Source organism: Oncorhynchus keta, chromosome 27, assembly GCF_023373465.1.
Source record: "Oncorhynchus keta strain PuntledgeMale-10-30-2019 chromosome 27, Oket_V2, whole genome shotgun sequence".
Taxonomy (NCBI): domain Eukaryota; kingdom Metazoa; phylum Chordata; class Actinopteri; order Salmoniformes; family Salmonidae; genus Oncorhynchus; species Oncorhynchus keta.
In genome coordinates, this window is record NC_068447.1 from 9,618,685 (window position 1) to 9,636,414 (window position 17,730).

Below are 17,730 nucleotides of genomic sequence, written 5' to 3' on the forward strand. Positions count from 1 at the left end.
ATGGTAGTATGGGACCAGTCACCTCATACTACTGTGGGACCTCCATCTGCTCTCTCCAGGGTGGACTAGAGGCTCCATGGTAGTATGGGACCAGTCACCTCATACTACTGTGGGACCTCCATCTGCTCTCTCCAGGGTGGACTAGAGGCTCCATGGTAGTATGGGATCAATATACACGTCACTCCCCTTTTTAGGCAGCAGGAAGTTCAATGGCTGTGGAAACCATCTACTCTCCTCAAGGGGTGTCCTTTGGTTCTGTGGTATCAAGCTGGTTCCCCACAAACTACAGGTAGAAGGGTGGTCCCGCGCTTAAATCCCTCCTGTATTCCTTTCTCTTGTTCTCTCAGAGTACTTTACTTTCATAAAGTGACCCCCCCCACCGTTCTAATGGAAAGAGAGCTGAAGAAGGCAGCTGAATACTATACAAAGAGAGAGAGAGAGAGAGAGAGAGAGAGAGAGAGAGAGAGAGAGAGAGAGAGAGAGAGAGAGAGAGAGAGAGAGGAAAGGAGCATGTCACAACAGAGATCAACAAACTCCCTACATTGGAGGACATATTTGTTTGTATATGTGCTATAGGTCATGTCATGTTTGCAACAAATGCCTCATTTTCCCATCTGGTTGTGGATTTAGAGTGTTTGTGCCACACTCTTAGCAGGGGAGAGGGTGTGATATTCCAGGGCCATGTTTTGCATCTGCTCCTCTCTGGGCTGATTGGACCAGGAGCTGCAGTAGAAACACTTCCTGCTCCTCTCTGGGCTGATTGGACCAGGAGCTGTAGTAGAGACACTTCCTGCTCCTCTCTGGGCTGATTGGACCAGGAGCTGCAGTAGAGACACTTCCTGCTCCTCTCTGGGCTGATTGGACCAGGAGCTGCATTGAGAGACACTTCCTGCTCCTCTCTGGGCTGATAGAGACACTTCCTGCTCCTCTCTGGGCTGATTGTACCAGGAGCTGCAGTAGAGACACTTCCTGCTCCTCTCCGGGCTGATTGGACCAGGAGCTGCAGTAGAGACACTTCCTGCTCCTCTCTGGGCTGATTGGACCAGGAGCTGCAGTAGAGACACTTCCTGCTCCTCTCTGGGCTGATTGGCCCAGGAGCTCCAGTCACTTCCTGCTCCTCTCTGGGCTGATTGGACTCCTCACTCTGGGGCTGATTGGACCAGGAGCTGCAGTAGAGACACTTCCTGCTCCTCTCTGGGCTGATTGGACCAGGAGCTGCAGTAGAGACACTTCCTGCTCCTCTCTGGGCTGATTGGACCAGGAGCTGCAGTAGAGACACTTCCTGCTCCTCTCTGGGCTGATTGGACCAGGAGCTGCAGTAGAGACACTTCCTGCTCCTCTCTGGGCTGATTGGACCAGGAGCTGCAGTAGAGACACTTCCTGCTCCTCTCTGGGCTGATTGGACCAGGAGCTGCAGTAGAGACACTTCCTGCTCCTCTCTGGGCTGATTGGACCAGGAGCTGCAGTAGAGACACTTCCTGCTCCTCTCTGGGCTGATTGGACCAGGAGCTGCAGTAGAGACACTTCCTGCTCCTCTCTGGGCTGATTGGACCAGGAGCTGCAGTAGAGACACTTCCTGCTCCTCTCTTGGCTGATTGGACCAGGAGCTGCAGTAGCTTCCTGCTCCTCTCTGGGCTGATTGGACCAGGAGTTGCAGTAGAGACACTTCCTGCTCCTCTCTGGGCTGATTGGACCAGGAGCTGCAGTAGAGACACTTCCTGCTCCTCTCTGGGCTGATTGGACCAGGAGCTGCAGTAGAGACACTTCCTGCTCCTCTCTGGGCTGATTGGACCAGGAGCTGCAGTAGAGACACTTCCTAACTATTATCTGATGCTTTATCTCCTTTCATTTCCCTGTGATAAGTGAACGTACCCCCCCAAAAAAACGTAACCACTTTGGGTTGATGATGGGGAGTGTGACATCCGCTGTGCAGCACAAATTTGTTTGCGTAGGGCTAACTCTGAAAACAAGATGTAGGTTACCTTGTACTTTCCGTGTCTTTTTGATGGAGTGAGTCATATGTGGGCTGAAGCCTGAGCTGTTGTCATCTGGACATTAATGAGGAAATCATCTTACTAGTTGGTTTTATGATATCACAGAGAGATAGAGACACAGTGACACACACGCGCATGCACGCACACACACACACACACACACACACACACACACACACACACACACACACACACACACACACACACACACACACACACACACACACACACACACACACACACACACACACACACACACACACACACACACAAAGTGAGACAGAGGTACTCTAGTCAGGCCTACTGCTGCTGTTTCCTCAGAGGGTTCTTTGTTTCTCTCTCTCTCTCTCTCTCTCGGTCTGGGCTGAGTGGTCATTATCGCAGGATGTGGGTTGTTTTTTGCCTGGGTGTGTGTACGTGTGTGAGTGTGTGTGTGAGAGAGAGTACATGGGCACACACACACACACACACACACACATGCTGTATATGCAGCTCTCGTGTTGTGTCAGGAAAATAACCTCTAACTCAATGTCAACAAAACAAAAAGAGATGATCGTGGACTTCAGGAAACAGCAGAGGGAGCACCCCCCTTTCCACATTGACGGGACAGCAGTGGAGAAGGTGGAAAGCTTTTCTTCGGCGTGCACATCACGGACAAACTGAATTGGTCCACCCACACAGACAGTGTGGTGAAGAAGGCGCAACAGCTCCTCTTCAACCTTAGAAGAGGCTGAAGAAATTTGGCTTGTCACCTAAAACCCTCACAAACTTTTACAGATGCATAATTAAGAGCATCCTGTCGGGCTGTATCACCGGCTGGTACGTCAATTGCACCGACCACAACTGCAGGGTCCAGAGGGTGGTGCGATCTGCACAACGCATCACCGGGTGCAAACTACCTGCCCTCCAGGACACCTACAGCACCCGATGTCATAGGAAGGCAAAATAGATCATCAAGGACAACAACCACCCGAGCCACTGCCTGTTCACCCCGCTATCATCCAGAAGGCGAGGTCAGTACAGGTGCATCAAAGCTGGGACCGAGAGACTGAAAAACCGCTTCTATCTCAAGGCCATCAGACTGTTAAACAGCCACCACTAACACAGAGAGGCGGCTGCCTACCTACAGACTTGAAATCATTGGCCACTTTAATAATGTCTACATATCTTCCATTACTCATCTCATATGTATATACTGTATTCTATACTATCTACTGCATCTTAGCCTATGCGCTCTGACATTGCTCATCCATATATTTACATATTATTATTCCATTCCTTTGCATAGATTCATGTGTATTAGCTATTTGTTGTGGAATTGTTAGATATTACTTGTTGGAAATTACTGCACTGTCGGAACTAGATGCACAAGCATTTCGCTTCACTCGCAATAACATCTGCTAACCATGTGTACGTGACCAATAAAATGTGATTTGATGTATGTGCACAAATGTAATTTTATAAATAATATACAATATTATTATTATGCATACATTGTATGTGTTGTGCATCTGTGATTATGTAAATATATATATATATATTTAATATGTACATGTGTGTGGTGATTAAATACATTTGTGTGTGGTGATTAAATACATTTGTGTGTGGTGATTAAATACATTTGTGTGTGGTGATTAAATACATTTGTGTGTGGTGATTAAATACATTTGTGTGTGGTGATTAAATACATTTGTGTGGTGATTAGACAGTTGCGGGAGATGAGATACCACTGAGGAAGTACAGTTCCCGCTCAGCCCAGTCAAAACTGTTCGCTGCTCTGGCTCCCCAATGGTGGAACACACTCCCTCACGACGCCAGGACAGCGGAGTCAATCACCACCTTCCGGAGACACCTGGGAATACCTAGGATAGGATAAAGTAATCCTTCTCACCCCCCTTAAAAGATTTAGATGCACTATTGTAAAGTGGCTGTTCCACTGGATGTCATAAGGTGAATGCACCAATTTGTAAGTCGCTCTGGATAAGAGCATCTGCTAAATGACTTAAATGTAATGATGTAAATGGGATGCCTTAATCGACATTCACGTCTTCGGCGCCCGGGGAACAGTGGGTTAACTGCCTTGCTCAGGGGCAGAACGACAGATTTTTACCTAACCTTTCGGTTACTGGCCCAACGGCTCTAACCACTAGGCTACCTGTATATGTGTTTTTTTGTATGTGTACATGTGTTGATGTGCGTGTGTGTATGCATGTGATTTCCCATCCGTCTGTCTATCATCATTCATGTTGTTTTTAATCTTGTCACAGTTTGATTGTCAGTAAATGTAAAGCTGTCAGCGTTCTGCCGTTGTTCCTCCAGCAATCTCCATTAACACCCCCATTAATAGTGGATCACAGATGGAATTCATTTTCTCGCCTGCAGATGCATTTAGGCTTTGATGACTTTTTTATTCAATACCCAGGCAGGGAACGGACAAAGAAAATCTGCTGCTTCTCTAGTGGCTTCCTTTTTTCTCCTTTTTCAGCGCCATCAATATTGTCAAAATTATTCACAGTTACGCGTCTTTAAAAACTGCCTAAACAAATGACCAAAAAATATATTCATTTTGTGTTTTGATGTGTTGCATATTCAAAACGTTATAGCCAATTGTTTTTCTTTTTATAAATATTTTTTAAAGCTTTACTAAAACAATAATTGTCCACCTCATGGTTCAGTTTTTCTGAGATTTGAGCTCAAAATGCATCAGGGCATTGCATGTATAGGCCTCTAGACTCAGGAGTCTACTGTATGATATCAATATAAAATACACATATAAAGGAAGATAAGCTTAGTCTGTTCACACCGCTATCATCCAGAAGGTCGGTCTTAGTCTGTTCACACCGCTATCATCCAGAAGGTCGGTCTTAGTCTGTTCACACCGCTATCATCCAGAAGGTCGGTCTTAGTCTGTTCACACCGCTATCATCCAGAAGGTCGGTCTTAGTCTGTAACATCATCAGAGAGACTGAGTTCACACCGAATCCAGACAACGCTATCATCGAAGGTCTCTTAGGCACCATCATTCCCTGTTCACACCGCTATCATCCAGCGGACATGAAGGTCGGTCATATATTTATATTCATAGCCTACTTAACACTGATAGGCTACTACTGCTGGCACCATGTTCCCCACATATATCTATATTATAGCCTACTTCTCTGATAGGCTACTACTGCTGATAGTCTACTACTGCTAGCTATATGTACTTCTCTGATAGGCTACTACAGCTATATGTACTTCTCTGATAGGCTACTACTGCTATATGTACTTCTCTGATAGGCTACTACTGCTATATGTACTTCTCTGATAGGCTACTACTGCTATATGTACTTCTCTGATAGGCTACTACTGCTATATGTACTACTCTGATAGGCTACTACTGCTATATGTACTTATCTGATAGGCTACTACTGCTATATGTACTTCTCTGATAGGCTACTACTGCTATATGTACTTCTCTGATAGGCTACTACTGCTATATGTACTACTCTGATAGGCTACTACAGCTATATGTACTTCTCTGATAGGCTACTACTGCTATATGTACTTCTCTGATAGGCTACTACTGCTATATGTACTACTCTGATAGGCTACTACTGCTATATGTACTACTCTGATAGGCTACTACTGCTATATGTACTTCTCTGATAGGCTACTACTGCTATATGTACTTCTCTGATAGGCTACTACTGCTATATGTACTACTCTGATAGGCTACTACTGCTATATGTACTTCTCTGATAGGCTACTACTGTTATACAGCGTTAGGTCTAGCCTAGTTTTGTTTCGAAGTAGATTTGTTTAAGACTATCAACAAACACTGTGTGACGTTGATTTAGTTCACTGCAGTAATTCAACTAAATACGAGCACAAAATTAAAAATGTCGAGCTTCATTTGCCAACGAAGATTTCTCATAAAAATGAAACATAAAAAAAATGAAAATGAAGCATATTTAAAGAACTGGTTTCGATTCTTAAATAAAACTGCAATATTAATAATGATAAAACAGGACAAAATCTATACGTTTTATTGAGTTGCAATTGGCTGATACAAGCTGAGGCCCCTCCATACAGCCAGTAGCAGTAGAGACAGAGGCCCCTCCATACAGTCAGTAGCAGTAGAGACAGAGGCCCCTCCATACAGGCAGTAGCAGTAGAGACAGAGGCCCCTCCATACAGGCAGTAGCAGTAGAGACAGAGGCCCCTCCATACAGCCAGTAGCAGTAGAGACAGAGGCCCCTCCATACAGTCAGTAGCAGTAGAGACAGAGGCCCCTCCATACAGGCAGTAGCAGTAGAGACAGAGGCCCCTCCATACAGCCAGTAGCAGTAGAGACAGAGGCCCCTCCATACAGCCAGTAGCAGTAGAGACAGAGGCCCCTCCATACAGCCAGTAGCAGTAGAGACAGAGGCCCCTCCATACAGCCAGTAGCAGTAGAGACAGAGGCCCCTCCATACAGCCAGTAGCAGTAGAGACAGAGGCCCCTCCATACAGCCAGTAGCAGTAGAGACAGAGGCCCCTCCATACAGCCAGTAGCAGTAGAGACAGAGGCCCCTCCATACAGCCAGTAGCAGTAGAGACAGAGGCCCCTCCATACAGCCAGTAGCAGTAGAGACAGAGGCCCCTCCATACAGGCAGTAGCAGTAGAGACAGAGGCCCCTCTATACAGGCAGTAGCAGTAGAGACAGAGGCCCCTCCATACTGCCAGTAGCAGTAGAGACAGAGGCCCCTCCATACAGCCAGTAGCAGTAGAGACAGAGGCCCCTCCATACAGCCAGTAGCAGTAGAGACAGAGGCCCCTCCATACAGCCAGTAGCAGTAGAGACAGAGGCCCCTCCATGCTGCCAGTAGCAGTAGAGACAGAGGCCCCTCCATACAGCCAGTAGCAGTAGGGGAATATATCACAGAACAGGCCTAGCTCTATATGTCACGCGTGAATACTGTCATGCTTTTACGATCCAATACTATAAAAGTCATAAAACCACGTGTTCACATACAATACCATAGAATACAGGCCCTGCAATCTTCACAACAGGATTGTAGTGATTATTTCAAATCAAATCAAATCAAATCAAATTTATTTATATAGCCCTTCGTACATCAGCTGATATCTCAAAGTGCTGTACAGAAACCCAGCCTAAAACCCCAAACAGCAAACAATGCAGGTGTAAAAGCACGGTGGCTAGGAAAAACTCCCTAGAAAGGCCAAAACCTAGGAAGAAACCTAGAGAGGAACCAGGCTATGTGGGGTGGCCAGTCCTCTTTCTGGCTGTGACCAGCATGGTCGATAGAGAACAGTTATAACAGAACATGGACCAAAATGTTCAAATGTTCATAAATGGCTGTGCCGGGTGGACCAGCATGGTTCATAAATGACCAGCATGGTTGAATAATAATAAGGCAGAACAGTTGAAACTGGAGCAGCAGCACAGTCAGGTGGACTTGGGACAGCAAGGAGTCATCATGTCAGGTAGTCCTGGGGCATGGTCCTATTATTTCTGTGTTGTTGGTGTATAATATATATAATATATATATATATATTACTGGCCCAGCGCTCTAACCACTAGATTAACTGCTGGTTACTGGCCCCAGCACTCTAACCACTAGATTACCTGCTGGTTACTGGTCCCAGCGCTCTAACCACTAGATTACCTGCTGGTTACTGGCCCCAGTGCTCTAACCACTAGGTTACCTGCTGGTTACTGGCCCCAGCGCTCTAACCACTAGATTACCTGCTGTTACTGGCCCCAGCGCTCTAACCACTAGGTTACCTGCTGGTTACTGGTCCCAGCGCTCTAACCACTAGGTTACCTGCTGTTTACTGGCCCCAGCGCTCTAACCACTAGGTTGCCTGCTGGTTACTGGTCCCAGCGCTCTAACCACTAGGTTACCTGCTGGTTACTGGCCCCAGCGCTCTAACCACTAGGTTACCTGCTGGTTACTGGCCCCAGCGCTCTAACCACTAGGTTACCTGCTGGTTACTGGCCCCAGCGCTCTAACCACTAGGTTACCTGCTGGTTACTGGCCCCAGCGCTCTAACCACTAGGTTACCTGCTGGTTACTGGCCCCAGCGTTCTAACCACTAGGTTACCTGCTGGTTACTGGCCCCAGCGCTCTAACCACTAGGTTACCTGCTGGTTACTGGCCCCAGCGCTCTAACCACTACCTTTTATATGTATATATATAAAAAGCAAAAATAGAGATGTTAATATCAGAGTGTACTCATGGTGAAGTACCTGAGTACATCACTGTATGTGTTTTTCCCCCTTCCCTTCCCTCTGTCTTCCCCCCGTCAATACAGGCTCACTGTTGGTTGACGACCGCGCTGGCTGCCTGGCTGTGTGTGTGTGTGTGTGTGTGTGTGTGTGTGTGTGTGTGTGTGTGTGTGTGTGTGTGTGTGTGTGTGTGTGTGTGTGTGTGTGTGTGTGTGTGTGTGTGTGTGTGTGTGTGTGTGTGTGTGTGTGTGTGTGTGTGTGTGTGTGTGTTTGTGTTTGCTTATTTGTGTGTGTGTGTGTGTGTTTGTATGTGTGGAACAATGGAACAATATTCCTTGGATCAATAGCTTGTCAATATTTGTTTTTTCAGTCAGTGCATCTGTGGTGGAGTTGACTGGTTGCCAGCTGGTTCATCTGTACAGTGACCTCGGGTTTATTCTGTACACTTGACACAATCTGCTCTCTAAAATAATCATTAGCCATGGATCTCTCTCTATGTTGGCTGCTATCTCTGTGTGTTGACAAGGGGAAGTGATTCAAAGTGTAGATGTATAGGGTGTCATTCTAAACTCCTGGATTGATTCCGGAATGTTTTAAAGGGGGCGGCAGGTAGCCGAGTGGTTAGAGCACTGGGGCCAGTAACCAGCAGGTAATCTAGTGGTTAGAGCACTGGGGCCAGTAACCAGCAGGTTACCTAGTGGTTAAAGCGCTGGGGCCAGTAACCAGCAGGTAACCTAGTGGTTAGAGCACTGGGGCCAGTAACCAGCAGGTTACCTAGTGGTTAGAGCGCTGGGGCCAGTAACCAGCAGGTAATCTAGTGGTTAGAGCGCTGGGGCCAGTAACCAGCAGGTAACCTAGTGGTTAGAGCGCTGGGGCCAGTAACCAGCAGGTTACCTAGTGGTTAGAGCGCTGGGGCCAGTAACCAGCAGGTAATCTAGTGGTTAGAGCGCTGGGGTCAGTAACCAGCAGGTAGTCTAGTGGTTAGAGCGCTGGGCCCAGTAACCAGCAGGTTACCTAGTGGTTAGAGCGCTGGGGCCAGTAACCAGCAGGTAGCCTAGTGGTTAGAGCGCTGGGGCCAGTAACCAGCAGGTAACCTAGTGGTTAGTGCGCTGGGGCCAGTAACCAGCAGGTTACCTAGTGGTTAGAGCGCTGGGGCCAGTAACCAGCAGGTAGCCTAGTGGTTAAAGCGCTGGGGCCAGTAACCAGCAGGTTACCTAGTGGTTAGAGCGCTGGGGCGAGTAACCAGCAGGTAGACTAGTGGTTAGAGCGTTGGGCCAGTAACCAGCAGGTAGCCTAGTGGTTAGAGCGCTGGGGCTAGTAACCAGCAGGTAGACTAGTGGTTAGAGCGTTGGGCCAGTAACCAGCAGGTAGCCTAGTGGTTAGAGCGCTGTGGCCAGTAACCAGCAGGTAGACTAGTGGTTAGAGCGTTGGGCCAGTAACCAGCAGGTAGCCTAGTGGTTAGAGCGCTGGGGCTAGTAACCAGCAGGTAGACTAGTGGTTAGAGCGCTGGGGCCAGTAACCAGCAGGTAGACTAGTGGTTAGAGCGCTGGGGCCAGTAACCAGCAGGTAGCCTAGTGGTTAGAGCGCTGGGGCCAGTAACCAGCAGGTAGCCTAGTGGTTAGAGTGCTGGGGCCAGTAACCAGCAGGTAGCCTAGTGGTTAGAGCGCTGGGGCTAGTAACCAGCAGGTAGCCTCGTGGTTAGATTGAATCCCCGAACTGACAAGGTAAAAATCTGTCGTTCTGCCCCTGAACAAGGCAGTTAACCCACTGTTCCTAGGCCGTCATTGTAAAAAATAATTTGTTCTTAACTGACTTTCCTGGTGAAATAAAAAATGAAACCAGTTCAAATTGCCCAGTTGTAGATGAGTGAGAAGGAAGGGCTGAACATGAATTTAACTGAGTTCCCGTCTCTTCCTCTTAACCTTACAGAACCTTCAAACTAGTGAACAGAAATGCCTGGCTGGCTAAACAATAACCCTCATTACCCATATTCCCTTCGTTGTCCTTCCCACACTTCTCTGTTTGTTGTTTAAATGGCCGAAGAGAAAATTGGCCAATTTGGCCTCTCCAAAACTCCTGCAGCTGCCGGTAATCGCCTTGTGTGTGTCAGCGGTAATGTGCAGTTAACCACGGTAGGGGTGTACAGATTGGGGGGCGTGGAGGAACGGGTCACGAGGAGCAGAGCAGAAACCCACCAGACTCTGAAACTGCATTACTACTAACACTTTAAACAGCAGACTGGCTTCATTACAGACCACCATGATATTATCCAGAACTCACACAAGTTCCCCTCTCTCTCCTCTTTCCTCTCTCTTTCTGTTTAAACTGGAGGACTGTCAGGGGGGGGGGGCTCCAGGCCAAGACTATATACCCAGGGTCTGATAGACATGATGAAAAATAAGAAAAAAGTCAGGCAATATATATATATATAGAGAGAGAGAGAGAGAGAGAGAGAGAGTAGAGAGATAGAGAGAGAGCAGAGAGAGAGAGAGAGGGGGGCGGGGGTTGGGCTGCTGTGGCCTGGCGCTTTGGGCAGGCTGGCCAAGGGGGAGCGAGGCTGCAGTGTGGTGTGGGTCCAGGGAGAGGTGGGGGCTGTTGGGGAGAGTGTCACAGCTGTTAGGAGTCCAGGGGCAGAGATCCAGCCAGGCCCAGGGCATGACGCTGCTTCCAGATCGGTGTTGTGACTGCTTCAATTACCCATCATCCACTGCCACTGAGCGCTCAGAGAGAGGGATCACGGCAGAGACTGATGGAGATCATCAGTGGATCACAGTAGAGCCTGATGGAGGTCGTCAGTGCATCACAGCAGGGCTGATGGAGGTCGTCAGTGGTTCACAGCAGGGCTGATGGAGGTCGTCAGTGGATCACAGCAGGGCTGATGGAGGTTGTCAGTGGATCACAGCAGGGCTGATGGAGGTCGTCAGTGGTTCACAGCAGGGCTGATGGAGGTCGTCAGTGGTTCACAGCAGGGCTGATGGAGGTCGTCAGTGGTTCACAGCAGGGCTGATGGAGGTTGTCAGTGGTTCACAGCAGGGCTGATGGAGGTCGTCAGTGGATCACAGCAGGGCTGATGGAGGTTGTCAGTGGTTCACAGCAGGGCTGATGGAGGTCGTCAGTGGATCACAGCAGGGCTGATGGAGGTTGTCAGTGGTTCACAGCAGGGCTGATGGAGGTCGTCAGTGGTTCACAGCAGGGCTGATGGAGGTCGTCAGTGGATCACAGCAGGGCTGATGGAGGTTGTCAGTGGTTCACAGCAGGGCTGATGGAGGTCGTCAGTGGTTCACAGCAGGGCTGATGGAGGTTGTCAGTGGTTCACAGCAGGGCTGATGGAGGTCGTCAGTGGATCACAGCAGGGCTGATGGAGGTTGTCAGTGGTTCACAGCAGGGCTGATGGAGGTCGTCAGTGGATCACAGCAGGGCTGATGGAGGTTGTCAGTGGATCACAGCAGGGCTGATGGAGGTCGTCAGTGGATCATGCCTTAGTCTCTTTCTACATTATAACTCTCCTCATGTCTAACTGTCTCTGAACCTGCCAGTCTGCTATTTTCTCTCTACAGATAATGGCAGACCCCAAACAGCATTGCTTGCTGTTTGGGGTTTTAGGCTGGGTTTCTGTACAGCACTTTGTGACATCGGCTGATGTAAAAAAGGGCTTTAAAAAATAAATTTGATTGATTGAGTGATTGAAGAAAAGCAGAGCGCTGTATTGCTAGAGGAAAGACTAGCACATATGATGGCTGTATTACTGTCCAGAGGTTACATAGTAATGCCATCCCCATCTTGCTTTAAGAGTTATCCTTTCATGAGAATGGATGGAGGAGGACTGATTTCACAGTATTGTCCTTTCATGAGAATGGATGGAGGAGGACTGATTTCACATTATTGTGAAGTGACGAGATGGTAGCGTTAGTCAGCCAGACTAGGTTTAGTTGGTTTCTATGGATACCACCCATACCTCTATCACCATGAATACCTCTACCCTCTATCACCATGGATACCACCCATACATCTCACCCCCCTTCTTTATCCACTTACTGCATGTTAACATGTTGGTCATTTAGCAGATGCTCTTAATAAGACTCACAGTAATGAGTGCATGCATTTCTATCTCCTAACCATCCTACACCATCATGTCATCTGAATACAGATGCTCCCCTCATCTCTTTTCTAATCAGCTGAAGGGAAAGGACAACTCAGATTCAGGACATGGCAAAAGTGGCATGTGTGCATACCTCCACCCTCTATCACCATGAATACCTCCACCCTCTATCACCATGAATACCTCCACCCTATATCACCATGAATACCACCACCCTCTATCACCATGGATACCCCCACCCTATATCACTATGAATACCACCACCCTATATCACCATGAATACCTCCACCCTATATCACCATGGATACCTCCACTCTCTATCACCATCACTCCAGCCTCTATTACCATGAATACCTCCACCCTATATCACCATCACTCCAGCCTCTATTACCATGAATACCTCCACCCTATATCACCATGAATACCTCCCCCCTCTATCACCATCACTCCAGCCTCTATTACCACGAATACCTCCACCCTATATCACCATGAATACCACCACCCTCTATCACCATCACTCCAACCTCTATTACCATGAATACCTCCACCCTATATCACCATGGATACCTCCCCCCTCTATCACCATCACTCCAGCCTCTATTACCATGAAAACCTCCACCCTATATCACCATGGATACCTCCACCCTCTATCACCATGGATACCTCCACCCTCTATCACCATCACTCCAGCCTCTATTACCATGGATACCTCCACCTTATATCACCATGGATACCACCACCCTCTATCACCGTGGATACCCCCACCCTATATAACCATGGATACCACCACCCTCTATCACCATGGATACGACCACCCTCTATCACCGTGGATACCACCACCCTCTATCACCATGGATACCACCACCCTCTATCACCATGGATACCTCCCCCTCTATCACCATCACTCCAGCCTCTATTACCATGAATATCTCCACCCTATATCACCATCACTCCAGCCTCTATTACCATGAATACCTCCACCCTATATCACCATGAATACCTCCACCCTATATCACCATGGATACCTCCCCCTCTATCACCATCACTCCAGCCTCTATTACCATGAATAACTCCACCCTATATCACCATGAATACCACCACCCTATATCACCATGGATACCTCCACCCTATATCACCATGGATACCACCACCCTCTATCACCGTGGATACCACCACCCTCTATCACCATGGATACCACCACCCTCTATCACCATGGATACCCCCACCCTCTATCACCATCACCTCTCCACCACTTTCCCCTCCATGCCCCCCTGTCCCCCTATACATAATATGAACCACACATGCAGTTGTTAGTGGTCATCCTCTCTCTTCATCTGAGTTCTGAGTCACCCAGCGGGCCTCCAACAAGCATCACTCTTATTCCTCAACAGTTGATCGTATAGGTCAAGTCAATACCGTATTACATTATGGATCATGGGGTGTGTGTGGGGGGGATTATTGCTCCCTTGCCAGAAAGCCCTCCCCAGTGTGACACATAGGGGAAGGGAAGGTGACGGACGTAGTGAGTAAACAGGGAGGGAGGGAGGGAGGGAGGGAGGGAGGGAGGGAGGGGGTGTCTATATGTGTGCAAGTCTGGCGCCAAGACAGGGGAGGGGATTGGTGGACGTTAGTCTCTGATTTAGGCACCAAATTTCTGGTTCCGACCTCCCAAACCCCACCCATCCTTTCTCTTATTCTTGTAGCGTATTCTTTCTTGCCTCCTGAAACAAGCAAACTACACTATAGGACATCTGCTAAGCTGATTCTATGGAGCTTAGCAGAACCACTGTGGTAGCAAAGAGATTAGGTGAAACAACATCCAACTATGACCAGGCCCCACAGCCAGGCTTTGTGCTGCTGTGTTTCAGTAATGCAGCGTTGTGTTGTGTGAGACTGTTACTGCCAATAAGTCAAGCAGCACATGTAATGTTGTTGTGTGGTTGGGACTGTGAGCACAGGTCAGACAGCAGAATTGTGGCGCTGCTTCAGGAGTACTTGCCTGTTGCCTTTGTTATAAAGCCCAGTTCATTCTCACTGGGAAAACATGATCCCAGACATGATTTGTTGTCGTATTGTATGGTACACCAGGCAGTGAGATCAAGTTGCATACACAACTACTTCTCAAGTTTAATTTGCTACTACCTCTACAGGATCGGTGTGTCCACCGTGGGACGGTTGAGCTAACGTAGGCTAATGCGATTGGCATGAGGTTGTAAGTAACAAGAACATTTCCCAGGACATAGACATATCTAATATGGGCAGAAAGCTTAAATTCATGTTAATCTAACTGCACTGTCAATTTATAGTAGCTGTTACAGTGAAAGAATACCATGCTGTTGTTTGAGGAGAGTGCACAGTTATGAGTGCACAGTTATGAGTGCACAGTTATGAGTGCACAGTTATGAGTGCACAGTTATGAGTGCACAGTTATGAACTTTAAAAGTTATTAATAAACCAATTAGGCACATTTGGGCTGTCTCGATACAACAGTTTGAACAGATATGCAATGGTTCATTGGATCAGTCTACAACTTTGCACATACACTGCTGCCATCTAGTGGCCGAAATCTACATCGCATCTGGGCTGGAATAATACATTATGGCCTTTCTCTTGCATTTCAAAGATGATGGAACACAAAACAAATGCATGTTTTTTATGTGTTATTTTTCACCAGATCTAATATGTAATATTCGCCTACATTCATTTCACATTTCCACAAACTTCAAAGTGTTTAATTTCAAATGGTATAAAGAATATCCATATCCTTGCTTCAGAACCTGAGCTACAGGCAGTTAGATTTGGGTCCTGAGCTACAGGCAGTTAGATTTGGGTTCTGAGCTACAAGCAGTTAGATTTGGGTCCTAAGCTACAGGCAGTTCGATTTGGGTCCTGAGCTACAGGCAGTTAGATTTGGGTCCTGAGCTACAGGCAGTTAGATTTGGGTTATGAGCTCCAGGCAGTTAGATTTGGGTCCTGAGCTACAGGCAGTTAGATTTGGGTCCTAAGCTACAGGCAGTTAGATTTGGGTCCTGAGCTACAGGCAGTTAGATTTGGGTCCTGAGCTACAGGCAGTTAGATTTGGGTCCTGAGCTACAGGCAGTTAGATTTGGGTCCTGAGCTACAGGCAGTTAGATTTGGGTCCTGAGCTACAGGCAGTTAGATTTGGGTCCTGAGCTACAGGCAGTTAGATTTGGGTCCTGAGCTACAGGCAGTTAGATTTGGGTCCTGGGCTACAGGCAGTTAGATTTGTGGTCCTTCTGTAGCTCAGTTGGTAGAGCATGGCGCTTGTAACGCCAGGGTAGTGGGTTCGATCCCGGGACCACCCATACGTAGAATGTATGCACACATGACTGTAAGTCGCTTTGGATAAAAGCGTCAGCTAAATGGCATATATTATTATTATATTATTTGGGTCCTAAGCTACAGGCAGTTCGATTTGGGTCCTGAGCTACAGGCAGTTCGATTTGGGTCCTGAGCTACAGGCAGTTAGATTTGGGTTATGAGCTACAGGCAGTTAGATTTGGGTCCTGAGCTACAGGCAGTTAGATTTGGGTCCTAAGCTACAGGCAGTTAGATTTGGGTCCTGAGCTACAGGCAGTTAGATTTGGGTCCTGAGCTACAGGCAGTTAGATTTGGGTCCTGAGCTACAGGCAGTTAGATTTGGGTCCTGAGCTACAGGCAGTTAGATTTGGGTCCTGAGCTACAGGCAGCTAGATTTGGGTCCTGAGCTACAGGCAGTTAGATTTGGGTCCTGAGCTACAGGCAGCTAGATTTGGGTCCTGGGCTACAGGCAGTTAGATTTGGGTCCTGAGCTACAGGCAGTTAGATTTGGGTCCTGAGCTACAGGCAGTTAGATTTGGGTCCTGAGCTACAGGCAGTTAGATTTGGGTCCTGAGCTACAGGCAGTTAGATTTGGGTCCTGAGCTACAGGCAGTTAGATTTGGGTCCTGAGCTACAGGCAGTTAGATTTGGGTCCTGACGGTTTATTTGGGTCCTGACGGTTTTGTGTGTGTGTGTGTGTGTGTGTGTGTGTGTGTGTGTGTGTGTGTGTGTGTGTGTGTGTGTGTGTGTGTGTGTGTGTGTGTGTGTGTGTGTGTGTGTGTGTGGTGTGCTCAGTTGAGAAAGGGAGATTTAATTTAGTTTTTGTTTCTTCTTCCAGATACCTTTCACCAACTAACTAACTACATAACTAACTAACTAATTAACTAACTAACTAACTAACTAACTAACTAACCGGTTAACTGACTAACCAGTTAACTGACTAGCTAACTACTTAACTGACTAGCCAACTAACTAACTAACCAACTAACTGACTAACTAGTTACCCAACCAACTAACTAACAAACTAGTCAACTAACTAACAAACTAACTAACTAGTCAACTAATTAAACAACAAACTAACTAGTTAACTAACTAGCTAACTAAATTGTTAACTCACTAAATAACAAACCAGATAACTAAATACCTAACTTGTTAACAAACTAACTAGTTGCAGGAATAACTAACTAGGTAACTAACTAGCTATGTAACTAACTAACTTCCCGGTTAACCAACTAACTACCTAGTTAACCAACTAAGTACAGAAAAAATAAGAAAGTTATAGAAAGCCAAAGAGTGGTGCTGTCAGTCTGATATTGGCCACAGTGACAGCTGGTCAGTCTGATATTGGCCACAGTGACAGCTGGTCAGTCTGATATTGGCCACAGTGACAGCTGGTCAGTCTGATATTGGCCACAGTGACAGCTTGTCAGTCTGATATTGGCCACAGTGACAGCTGGTCAGTCTGATATTGGCCACAGTGACAGCTGGTCAGTCTGTTATTGGCCACAGTGACAACTGGTCAGTCTGATATTGACCACAGTGACAGCTGGTCAGTCTGTTATTGGCCACAGTGACAGCTGGTCAGTCTGATTTTGGCCACAGTGACAGCTGGTCAGTCTGATATTGGCCACAGTGACAGCTGGTCAGTCTGATATTGGCCACAGTGACAGCTGGTCAGTCTGATATTGGCCACAGTGACAGCTGGTCAGTCTGATATTGGCCACAGTGACAGCTGGTCAGTCTGATATTGGCCACAGTGACAGCTGGTCAGTCTGATATTGGCCACAGTGACAGCTGGTCAGTCTGATATTGGCCACAGTGACAGCTGGTCAGTCTGATATTGACCACAGTGACAGCTGGTCAGTCTGATATTGGCCACAGTGACAGCTGGTCAGTCTGATATTGGCCACAGTGACAGCTGGTCAGTTTGATATTGACCACAGTGACAGCTGGTCAGTCTGATATTGGCCACAGTGACAGCTGGTCCGTCTGATATTGGCCACAGTGACAGCTGGTCAGTCTGATATTGGCCACAGTGACAGCTGGTCAGTCTGTTATTGGCCACAGTGACAGCTGGTCAGTCTGATATTGGCCACAGTGA

At 47.5% G+C, this 17,730-nt stretch overlaps 1 pseudogene; it reads right to left on the reverse strand.

Moving 5' to 3' along the window:
- Positions 1 to 577: 577 nt before the first annotated feature.
- LOC127912610 (basic proline-rich protein-like) overlaps positions 578 to 17,730 on the reverse strand; it is a 23,087-nt pseudogene continuing 5,934 nt past the window's right edge.